General features: G+C 37.3%; 1 non-coding gene across 1 annotated transcript; it reads right to left on the bottom strand.

The window, feature by feature from the left end:
• Positions 1-12,085: 12,085 nt before the first annotated feature.
• Positions 12,086-12,157, bottom strand: TRNAL-GAG (transfer RNA leucine (anticodon GAG)). The gene has a single exon. It is a non-coding gene; the product is annotated as a tRNA-Leu (tRNA).
• Between the last annotated feature and the right edge of the window lie 617 nt (positions 12,158-12,774).

The following is a 12,774-nucleotide window of genomic DNA, read 5'->3' as shown; positions in this document are numbered from 1 at the left end:
CAAGACAGGGAAAGAGACACAGATGTGTATAACGGACTTTTGGACTCAGAGGGAGAGGGAGAGGGTGGGATGATTTGGGAGAATGCCATTCTAACATGTATACTATCATGTGAATTGAATCGCCAGTCTATGTCTGACGCAGGATGCAGCATGCTTGGGGCTGGTGCATGGGGATGACCCAGAGAGATGTTCTGGGGAGGGAGGTGGGAGGGGGGTTCATGTTTGGGAATGCATGTAAGAATTAAAGATTTTAAAATTTAAAAAAAAAATAAATAAAATAAAATGTTAATACTCATAAAGAAAAAAAATAAACAAATACTAATAGAAGTGTTAAAAAATAAAATAAAAAATAAATGATGAAAAAAATAAAAATAAAAAAAATAAAAAAGTATTCATTATGCATATTCAGTTTGATACATGTATTGCACATACCCTCTCCCACTCTATTGATTGCTTTTTCATTTTCTTTATAGACTCTTTTGAAGAGTTTGTCAATTGTTGAAGTTCAACTTATCAGTTATTTTTCATGTTAATGCTTTTTCTGTCCTAAGAGATTTCTGCCTATTCCCAAACCTTACAGTTTTTCTCCTGTATTTGTTCCAAGTTTTATTTTAGTTTTAGCTTTTTTATTTAGGTCTGTGGCTCATTTGGAGTCAATTTGTATGTATTACATGAGATGAGGGTCCAAGTTTATTCTTTTCTATATGAATATGTGGTTTTGCATGGACCTTTCCTTGAAGACTTCTTTTTTCCCATTGAAGCACCTTGGTAACTTTTGAAACTTAATTAGCCATATGTGTGAGTCCATCTCTGGATTCTCTTTCCCATTCCACTCGTCCATACCTGTATCCTTGCAGCAGTACTATACTTCCTGACTACAGTAGTAGCTTTATGATAGGAATCTCGTGAGTCTCAAAAGCAGGTAGCCATAGTCCTCCTACCATGTTCAGAATTTTAGAACAGCTTTGTCTACAGCAGATCTGTTGTGTGTCCATACAAATTTTAGAATCAAACTGTTAATTTCTACATAAAAGACTATAGAAATTTTGTTGAAACCACAACAGATTTGTAGATCAGTTGACAAAAATTGACAGTTTATGATGAATGAACGTGGTATAGCTCTCCATTGCTTAGGTTTCCTTTAATTTCTCACAGCAGTGTTCTGTAAGTTGCAGAGTATTTTGAATTCATGCCTAATTACTTTATGTCTTTGAATGCTAGTGTAAAGTGTTTTTTAAACTTTTTTTCATTTCCAGCTGTTCCTTGCCAGTATATAGCAATACAACCTAGCTTGCACTGACCTGTGTCATGCAACCTTGCTAAGCTAAGTAGTCTACCAGCTTTTTTTTTATCACTTGCTTGCTTATTTGACGGACTGACTGATCTAGGTTTTCAATGTTGCTGTGGTCTGCATATAAAAATGACTGTAATTCTTGTCCAACTTGTAAAATTTTTATTTATTTTTCTTACTTTACACCAGTAAGTCTCTAACACAGTGTTCAATTGAAGTGGCAAAAATGGGTGATCTTGCCATGTTGCTGGCCTTAGAGATAAACCATTCAGTCTTTTTCCCCTATAGATGATGTTAGCAGTGTATTTTTCCTAGACTACCTTTACCAGATTGAAGAAATTTATTTTTATTCTTAATAGGCTGGGAACTTTTTTTAACCATGAATGGATATTCAATTTTTGATATTAAATTCTGTATCTTTTGAAACAATATTTTTATCCTTCTTGCTAATAATATAGTAAAATATACTATTTAATTTTTGAATATTAAACCAACATGCTATACCAAAATTCTTTTTCATGGTTTATTTTCCTTGCTACATGATTCTGGATAAGATTTGCTAATGTTTTAACAAAGATTTATGTTCCCTTGACCATTAAAGCTATTGATCTTCAGTTTTCTTTTCTTAGACTAACTGTGTCTGGCTTTGCTATCAAGATCATGCTGGCCTCATAAAATAAAGTTTCTCTTCCTCTGTTTTATACAATTGTTTTATAAGGTTTTTATTATTTCTTCCTTAAATGTTGATAAAATTCACCAGTGAAACCTTCTTGGTATGGAGTTTTCTCTATGAGAAAGTATTTAATTAAAAATTCACTTTTTAAGTAGATATAATGCTGTTACTTCTCTCTTATATTGAATGAGCTTTGGCTGTATAGTAGTGTATGTTGTTCAAAGAAATTATTGAAGTTAATCAAATGTTTGTTGGACATAAATGTGTTTATATATATATTTCATTCAATGCAGTAGGCTCTGTAGTGATCTAACCTTCTTCATTGTGATATTGAAATGTGTCTTACCTCTTTTTATCTTGATAATTCTAGCTACAGGCTTAGAAACTCTGGATTTTTGAAGGAAATGTCTTTCCATTGTCCTTTTCTATTACTTGTTCATTTGCATTTTTGTTGATTTCTGCTTTTATTATTTCATTCCTAATGGTTATTTTGGGTTTACTTTGTTTTCTTTTTTTTTTTTTTAAGTTTTATTAAGGTAGATGGCATACATATCTCTCACAGGACCTGATACTTAATATTAACTAAATATTTTTTACCTCTTTGTCTCTTTGTTTTACAGCTCTAGTGACTATAGACTATATTACTTCACACCTTTTTTCATACCCCCAAATATTTATTGACCATTTATTGCATGGTGGACAGGGTTCTATGTAATAGAGGTATAGCAATGAACAACATAACGTCTCTAGGTTCATGGAACTTATAGTCTACTGTGATAAGGCAATAGATAAATTAATAAGCATAGACATGAAAGGTAGTGATAAATGCTACAAAGCAGATGAACCAAGAAGGAGTGGGGAGAGACAGACAGTGACAGAGAAAGAGGCAGAGAGGGAAAGAGAAAGATGTTTTGACTACGAATATCAAAAAGGGCCCCCTCTAATACGCACCAGTTAATCAGAGTACATTAAGAAATAAGAGAAAAGTAAGAGAATGGATCATATGCACGTTTGGGAAAAATATTCCAGGCTGATATAAGATAAAATGTTGGAGACAAGAGGATGATTGACATTTTAGAGCAACAGCAAGGAAGCCAGTATGGTTGGAATATAGTGAAATAGGAAGAAATTGTAGGATGCAGGAAAGAGTGATAGAACAGGCTCAGATCAACAGAGTGCTGTAACCAATTCAGAAACTTAGATTTTTATCCAAATGTGTTTGGCGAACCATTAAACAGTGGAGGAGCTACATGATGAACTTAATATGCTACAGGTTAGGTTCAATTTTATATCTTTCCCCCCTATAAATTATCATTGATAACACAAGACTCTGGCAATATTAAAGCACTAGATTGATAGGTGTGGTTTTACATTATGGAGTAGGGAATACCTTAATCAGCTCCCTCTCTCTTCATTCCGTCTCCTGTCTTTCTTTCCATCTCCTGGTCTCACTCTCTCTCTTTCTCTGTCTCTGTCTCTCTCACTTCCTCTCTCTCAGTTATAAACTCATCCTTCTGGGAATCTCACCTATGCGGATTTGCAAATTTTGATTTTCTGCTTTAATTCTGTCCCTGTAACTGTTTCGAAATTCTTCATTTTATCTTTCAACTGGTGCTTTTCAGCTGAAATCTGATGCAACATGGTGCATATGCATGAACAGAGGAAGTAGGCAGAAGAAAGAGTTTTATTGTTTAGGAACTTTTTATGTTTTTGAACAAAGGTCCTATATTTGCATTTTGTACTAGGGTCCACGGATTATATAGATGGTTCTGTTCACTTAATCATATTTCCCAGGTTTGCCTCACATATAAGCATGAAGGATGAGATGAAGACAATTTATTAGATGCTATAAGGGACACACGGAGAAGGCAATGGCACCCCACTCCAGTACTCTTGTCTGGAAAATCCCATGGACGGAGGAACCTGGTGGGCTGCAGTCCATGGGGTCGCTAAGAGTCGGACACGACTGAGAGACTTCACTTTCACTTCTCACTTTCATGCATTTGAGAAGAAAATGGCAACCCACTCCAGTGTTCTTGCCTGGAGAATCCCAGGGCCAGGGGAGCCTGGTGGGCTGCCGTCTATGGGGTCGCACAGAGTCGGACATGACTGAAGAGACTTAGCAGCAGCAGCAGTAGCATAAGGGACACAAAGAAATCAATGCCCCATTCACAGCTTTGTGTGTGTATATGTGTATGTGTGTGTGTTTGTGTGGTGGAGGCAAAGGATTCTACACTCCTTTATCAAACACCTAATAGAATAAATAATATGCATGCATACTAAGCTGCTTCAGTCATGTCTGACTCTTTGTGACCCTGTGTACTGTAGCCTGCCAGGCTCCTCTATCCATGGGATTCTCCAGGCAAGAACACTGGAGTGGGTTGCCATGCTCTTCTCCAGGAAATTTTCCTGACCCAGGGATCAAACTCACCTCTCTTATGCCTCCTGCATTGGCAGGTGAGTTTTTCACCACTAGCACCACATGGGAAGCCTGTGCTACAGAGCAAAAGAAGACAAAATTTTACTTCATCTTGCAAAAGAACAGCTCTTTATTTGTCCTGTATCTTACCAACTCTTTTTATAGGGCGTAGGCTGAGTGTTATTGGGACTGTCAATATCTTAAGTAATAATAATTTATCATCTATTGAGCAGTTACTCTATGCTAAGTCCTCTTCTAAACACTTTTAGAGCCTTAACCCATTTCAACCTCATAACTTTATGAAGTAGGTAGTATTGGAATCCCCATAAGTAGTTGAAGAAACAAATTAACAAATACATAGATGATATAAAAATAATCTCTCAGAAAGATTAAGAAAACTTTTCCATGATCATATAGCTAGTAAGTGGCAAAACTGGGTTAAAAAAACACAAGCTGTCTGGCCCCTGAAGCTATATGCTAAATTGTATTCTACACTGAATCTTAAGAAAGCTAGAAATACAATTCTATGGGAGTAGAGGAGACAAATTGGCTTCTGTGCTGACCTTAGAAACAAAGGTCAAACCTTGCTAGACACAATTATGAAGGAATAGAGGCAAGGGGAATTGTCCATTTGTCATTTTACTGACATATATAACTTTGCTGAAAAGAATCGTAGTCATTATCTGGTGCAAGTCACTGTTTAAATTAAGAACACAGGACACAGAAATGATAATTGATTCTAAAAAGGTCACACAGCTAATTAGAGAGAAGTCTGGAAACAGAACTTGGGTTTCTTGATTTCAGGTTCAGAGCTCTTTCTACAAAGCCGCCTACTTTGCATACATACTGTACAGATTGTTCTATTATGTGCCATTTGCATGACTCTCAGTCGTTTTCAACAAGGATATTCATTCAGAAGGAGGGAACTACAGTATATAAAGCATAGTTCCAAGAACAATGGTAAATTATACCTTTCAAAAACCCAAGGGTGTTACCCCGTAGTATGTTTTTTTTTTTTTTAATTAACATGTATGGTACATCCATTTAAATTAATAAAAAGCAATGAATTTTCAAAATCATTTTAATCAATACATAGTATGAGCTGTGATCTATCCTAATACAAAGATGAATTGTGAAAAAAGATAATTAATACACAGCTGCCTAAACATGTCATCCTGTCTCTTTGATGTCTTCTTGTGGAATATCCTCTCATAATAATCCATACTCATTCAAAGTGCTTCTTCCTCTGAGAAGACTTCCTTAACAGCAGGACCTATTTGCATGCGTGCTCAGTTGCTCAGTGTTGTCTGACTCTGTGATCCCATGGATGGTAGCCCACCAGGCTCCCCTGTCCATGGGATTTCCCAGGCAATTATAGTAGAGTGGGTTGCCATTTCCTCCTCGAGGGGGTCTTCCCCACCCAGGGATTGAACCTGCATCTCCTGGTTGGCAGGTAGATTTTTTATCATTGCGTCATGTGGGAGGTCCAAGACCTCGTTGGATGTAGTTTAAAATTGCACCCTTTCAATCCTCGTTTGCCTTGTCCATACCTCTATTTTAGCACTTATCATATCTTATTGTCAGAGAAGGCAATGGCACCCCACTCCAGTACTTTTGCCTGGAAAATCCCATGGACTGAGGAGCCTGGTAGGCTGCAGTCCATGGGGTCGTGAAGAGTCAGACACGAATGAGCGACTTCACTTTCACTTTTCACTTTCATGCATTGGGGAAGGAAATGGCAACCCACTCCAGTGTTCTTGCTTGGAGAATCCCAGGGACGGGGGAGCCTGGTGGGCTGTGGCCTATGGGGTCGCACAGAGTCGGACACGACTGAAGCGACTTAGCAGCAGCAACAGGATATCCTGTTGTATAAAACCTTGTCAACCTGCTCACCGTGAACATCAAGAAGTCACATTCTAATTTCGTTATTTAAATTTGTATCATTAACCAAGCAAAACCAAAACCCAGCCAATAACTAACACATTGTGTGTACTAAATAAACTAAACAATGTTGAATAAATATTAATATGCTTTTACCTTAATAGATATTGGGGAAAGTGTTTTCCAAAGTCCTTATGAATTAAATCGATGATGTAGTAATAATAATAAAACACTATTTACTCATCTGGTTTTTGTTTTTTCTCTTTTCACTTTCAGATGTCAATATATTGTGATACTTACGTAGATTAAATGAATAGAAGCAGGTTTTACCTTAATTTGGGTTGAAACATTTCCAGCATTCATTTTAGATTATTGTATGTGCAAAATCTATCATTTGGACAATACAATACAAATTTATTAAATGGCCTCATATTTACTGAATAGAGATTTCTATGACATGCAGATGAACTAGAATAGCAATACCAAGAAAGCAGAGGAAGTAGAAATCTTGAGGTTATTTAAAGAACGATATGGTAGGATTAACTAACTGTCATATTTGATGCAGCCAAACAATGAAGGAGACAGGAAGAAGTCCTACTGTCTAACCTCAATAATCAGAAAAGTGATAGCTTCTTAAAGCAAAATTGAGAAATAGGGAAAGAAACATATTCTGGGAGAGAAAAAGGGTTAATGTATGGACATGCTCATGTATTCAATACCTTATTTTTAATACGGCAACATCACATAAGCCTTGTGAATATAAAGTTGAGTGACCAGTGAGAGAAAGGGATATACATGTGGTGACATCATCCACTCGTAAGTGAAAATCAAACACAAAGAAATGGCAAGTTTTCAAAGAAAGAACTGTAAAGAAGTCAAAAAACTGAGATCCAAGAAAGTAACGTCAGAGCAGAAGTATATTTTTGAGGAAAGAAAATGAAAAAGTATTAGAAAAGAGAACCAAGTCACAGTTTATATTTACTAAGCTTCAGGTCAGTAATTCTGAATGATTTGGTTATGTTATCAGAAAATATGAGGTGCTCCATTTTAGAAATCAAGTAAGTAAGGAAAAGAAGCAGGATGAGTTTGTGAGCGATTTAACCCTCTTAAAAAAATCTTAGTTACATTAGTAACAAAATATAACATTAATGATGGTTGCTGAATGGAGTGCAATATTGTTTTAGCATTTTGCTAACTATGAATTTATTTAGTTCTTAGGAAAACAGCAAGAAAAAATATTGGACATTCAGTTAAAGTTGGCAGACTGGTCACATATAATTTTGTTCTCTCCAGAAAACCCAGTAAAACAATGAAAGCATATAATGGCTAACAGAAATTCACAAAGTCAAGAGAAAAGAAGAAGAAAAAAAAAAAAAACTTGAGCAGGATAATTTTCAAAGCTAAAATGCAAAGTCAAGTGATAAATTACTCAGAATATTATCAAAAGTGAGAATTAATCCAGCGATGGGAAATACCAAGAAATAATCATGCTTATATCACATAACCTCCCAAAATCTCAGAAACTGTTATGACCAGGTATCTCTGCAAGTGGGAGGATTTTGAAAGAAGGAGAATTCCTTTAAGTCTGTTTCGCAAGCAGTCAGATTCATAGATCCATCCTCTACTCTTCATAGCTGAGTGGTTTCCCAGACCCTGAGAAAAGCAGGTACAACAGCAGGACCTTTGGAAGGTGCCCATGAGGATAAGCGAGGGTCATTGTACAGGAAGCAAGAGAGTTTAGGAAGTATAAGCATAAAAAATTGCAGTCATCATCCCTTCATTTCCCTGACTTGTCTCCTAGAATTCTGATAGTCAGGCTCTGTCCTTTGGATGACAAGAAAATAAATTTCTGTTGTTTAAACTACCAGCTCTATGACATTTTGTTACAGCTACCCCAGCAAACTGAGTGAACCCTGAAATTAAATAATCAAAAAGTCACTTTATAAGAATGTTATGTAGAGAAAAGAAGATAAATAAATTCTAAAGAGTGGGAGTTACAAAAACTCCTACTTTTTGTAAATACAAGTGTGGAGGTGGGAACCACTATTTTTCACAGCAAACTTTATATAACTGACTTATTAACATGAACGATTTTGACAGCAATTAAAACTGAGCCTTAAAATGTGTAAACTTTTCTTCATTGGTTAAATGATTGAACATATAAAACAAGTTATCTTCTGTCTTTATTCTTGGGAATCTAGGAGGCTTTGAATTGGTAAGCCTCTAGAAAATGAAATTCCATCCTGAATATCATTTCACATTGTAGTGGATGAAAAGATCATAAAAAGCAAGTCTGAACTCTCTATTTATATAACATATGTTTCAGTTCAGTTCAGTCGCTCAGTCATGTCCGATCTTTGCAACCCCATGAATTGCAGCATGCTAGGCCTCACTGTCCATCATCAACTCCTGGAGTTCACTCAAACTCACGTCCATCAAGTCGGTGATGCCATCCAGCCATCTCATCCTCTGTCGTCCCCTTCTCCTCCTGCCCCCAAACCTTTCCATCATCCGAGTCTTTTCCAATGAGTCAACTCTTTGCATGAGGTGGCCAAAGTACTGGAGTTTCAGCTTTAGCATCATTCTTTCCAAAGAACACCCAGGACTGATCTTTAGAATGGACTGGTTGGATCTCTTTGCAGTCCAAGGGACTCTCAAGAGTCTTCTCCAACACCACAGTTCAAAAGCATCAATTCTTTGGCCCTCAGCCTTCTTCACAGTCCAACTCTCACATCCATACATGACCCCTGGAAAAACCATAGGCTTTACTATACAGAACTTTGTTGGCAAAGTAATGTCTCTGCTTTTGAATATGGTATCTAGGTTGGTCATAACTTTCCTTCCAAGGAGTAAGCATCTTTTACTTTCATGGCTGCAATCACCACCTGCAGTGATTTTGGAGCCCCCCCCGCCAGCCCAAAATAAAGTCTGACACTGTTTCCACTGTTTCCCCATCTATTTCCTATGAAGTGATGGGACCAGATGCCATGATCTTTGTTTTCTGAATGTTGAGCTTTAAGCCAACTTTTTCTCTCTCCTCTCACTTTCATCAAGAGGGTTTTTAGTTCCTCTTCACTTTCTGCCATAAGGGTGGTGTCATCTGCATATCTGAGGTTATTGATATTTCTCCCAGCAAACTTGATTCCAGCTTGTGCTTCTTCCAGCCCAGTCTTTCTCATGATGTACTCTGCATATAAGTTAAATAAGCAGGGTGACAATGTACAGCCTTGACGTATTCCTTTTCCTATTTGGAACCAGTCTGTTGTTCCATGTCCAGTTCTAACTGTTGCTTCCTGACCTGCATATAGGTTTCTCAAGAGGCAGGTCAGGTGGTCTGGTATTCCCATCTCTTTCGTTTAGACTAACTAAATATCTACCCAAATATAAGCTGTTATTATTACTATCATTATATTTTACATTCAATTTGAAGCAGAAAAAGTTCACTGATCATGTGGAATGTTTCCTTTCTGACCTCCAGGTACACATTTCATGCTCTTCCTCATCTCTCTGTCTTGGCAAGCTGAACTTTGTAGATTGTATCTATAAGCTTTCTTACCTTCTGTATCAGATTGGATACTGATCATGGGCAAGCAAAGAAGGAAGTCAGAGAGAAGGAGGAGGGTGAGACCAGGGAGTTTGACGAGGCTTTGCTCCTGCCAGGATGCCTTGAGTTGGCTGTGCCTCTCAGTAGAAGATGACTATTCCTCCCAAGGCTGTTGATTCTGTAGGACACTTTCCTCCCAGATTCTAGTTACTAGTCTTTTCCTCCCTTTGATCTCCAAGCTCACTACTAACCAGTTTACTGAACTATCCTTGCTTTCCCAACTCCCACGCTTTGTAAATAACCCTGCTATAAACAGTCCTTAAAGTATAGCCTGTTTTGAGTGTGCTAATGGCTTTCTGTTGGGCATATACTCATTTAAAATATAATGAAATATATTAGACATTAAACAACCACTCCCTTGCCTTCCAATTGTATGGCTTATTTTAATATAGATAGCAATTTCAAAGCCATTTTGAGCTTTAATGTGGGTATTCAGGTAACAATCAGTATTTATTAGTATATCAAGATTTGTTAACTATATAAATGAGCAAAGAAATTGAAGTAATTTACTGCATGTAAGAGGTGAGGTAAAACAGGGAATGACTGGGCTCTTTGATATAGCTGCTATGAAGTATCACTGCATGAAAAGAGAAGGCACATAATTATCATGCATCATGTCCAATGCATTATAGATTGATTATTTATTTATGCCAACTGTTTAAATTTGGAGGGAATGGCTTTGTCTTTAATGTAGCTGTATCACTTGGGTAGAACACAGAGAGGTGTTAACCAAAGTGGCTTTCTAAGTAATAAATTGCCTGATATAAGTTCTTTCTTTCATATATATATATATATATATACATATATATATATATATATATCAAGGTGGACTTCTAATTCTTGTTAATTGCGAAAGAGTGTTGAGAAAGACAAATATTCACATCCATTTCATGGGTAAATTAACATCAAAGAACCAGGAGGAATGAGATTGAAGGAGGCAATAGCAGGACTTAGAAGCAATTTCTGCCTCCGTTTGACCTAGTATACTAACTTCTGTGTTCTTTCTAAATCCTTATGGACCCTGCCTTTCTTCAAGCAAATTTTGTTCCCTGGAGAACAATGTTGCTAGCATTCGTTTAGGCTAAATGTTATTTACTTCAATTCACTTAGAGATTTTGAAATATGCTCAACAAAGAAAAACTATTTTCTAAAAATCTCTAAAATGTTTCAAATCAGGTACACAAGAGATTTGGGGTAGGTAGGGCTTTATATCATTTAACTTTTTTATTTTTTGCATTCTTTCTTGCTTACTTTTTCTTATTTTTGTCTTAATGTAGCTCTTATTTTCAGATTATAAAATTGTAAAATTATTTGAAAAATATGGAAAAATATAAGAAGGAACTAATATTGTATGGTCAGGCCACTCAGGATGACTGTTCTGCTGTCCTCAGTACATCCCCTGGCAGAGGAGTGCCTGCTTCACCTAAACCCTGAGCGCAGGACTGACCTTCCTCCGTAGTTGCCCCAGGCCCTAGCTGGTGATTGTTCTTATCAAGGGGAGGTAATGGGCGGCATGTCCCTCTACTGGTTTCCCTGGTAACTAATGAGCCCCTGTGTGAGTGCTTGAGTGCCTGAGTGCTGAAGTCCCTTCTGTCTCATCTGACTCTTTGTGACCTTGTGAACTGTAGCTAGCCAGGCTTCTCTCTTCATGGGATTCCCCAGGCAAGAACACTGGAGCAGGTTGCCATGCCATCCTCCAGGGGATCTTCCCAACCCAGAGATCAAACCTGCGACTCTTGTGTCTCCCGCATTGGCTGGCAGGTTCTTTACCACTAGCGCCACCTGGGAAACCCACTGATGCCCCCACTTGACATCAATTCCCCTATAACGGGTAATCTCCACCCACCTCAAGCAAACACTGACACTGTATCCTGCCTGTCATCTGCTGCATACAGTGGAGTGTCATTCCAGGACCCTGCTTCAGATGTGTAAGGTCCCCTATTCATTAAATCACTGATGTCTCTTGCTGAATCCAGACTCTTTCATCAGTCTTGATGCTTGTTTTGATGCTGGGCCCTACAAAACCTGTGGGGTGTACCCAAGAAATGTACACACCAAATTTATCATATTATGGTTAATGAAAGTGAAAATGTTAGTTGCTCAGCTGTGTCTGACTCTTTGCAACCCCATAGACTGTAGCCTGCAAGGCTCTTCTTTCCATGGAATTCTCCAGGCAACAATACTGGAGTGTGTAGCCATTTCCTTCTCCAGGGGATCTTCCCGACTCAGGGATCGAACCTGGGTCTCCTGCATCTCAGGCAGATACTCTACCACTGAGCCATAATGGGAAGTCCATTATGTTAATACCCAATGTTTATAAGTGAGACTATGCTACATTTTATGTTTATTCTGATTTTCTACAAAATGTTATACAGTGATAATTGTCTTATGCCATTATATATTTTAAAAAACAAGATAAAATGTATTTATTTTTAACAATGGCATATATTAAACATTTGTGAATTATAGGCACATACAGTGATTACTAATCAGGACTTGATTACATCTTTCAACCTAAAGTACATAATTTGGAAGAACAGGTAATGGATTGTGGGAGACTGAAGGTGCTAGCGTGTTCTGTTTAAGGAGATCAAGACAAATACTATATGGGCAATAGCTCGTTGGATTAGACAGTAAACATCCTGTGTTCTAGGCTAGGTGCTACAAGTAAGTATAATCTGGGGAAATCAGTCAATAGAAGAAAAAGATTTTAAATGACTGTCATTTACATTCACAATACTTCCATCATGTAAATATACCATATCCTATATAACTAATTCCCTATTGATGGATGTTTAGGCTGACTCCAGTTTGTCAATATTGAAACAAATATGAACATTGCTGTGTATAAATAAGGCTCTAACATGCAACCTTAGTCACCTATTCCTAAGAGACTATTTCCTGCT

This window comes from Ovis canadensis, chromosome 4, assembly GCF_042477335.2.
Source record: "Ovis canadensis isolate MfBH-ARS-UI-01 breed Bighorn chromosome 4, ARS-UI_OviCan_v2, whole genome shotgun sequence".
Lineage (NCBI taxonomy): Eukaryota > Metazoa > Chordata > Mammalia > Artiodactyla > Bovidae > Ovis > Ovis canadensis.
Note: the sequence above shows the minus strand (reverse complement) of the source record. Positions and strands in the feature narration are given on the sequence as shown.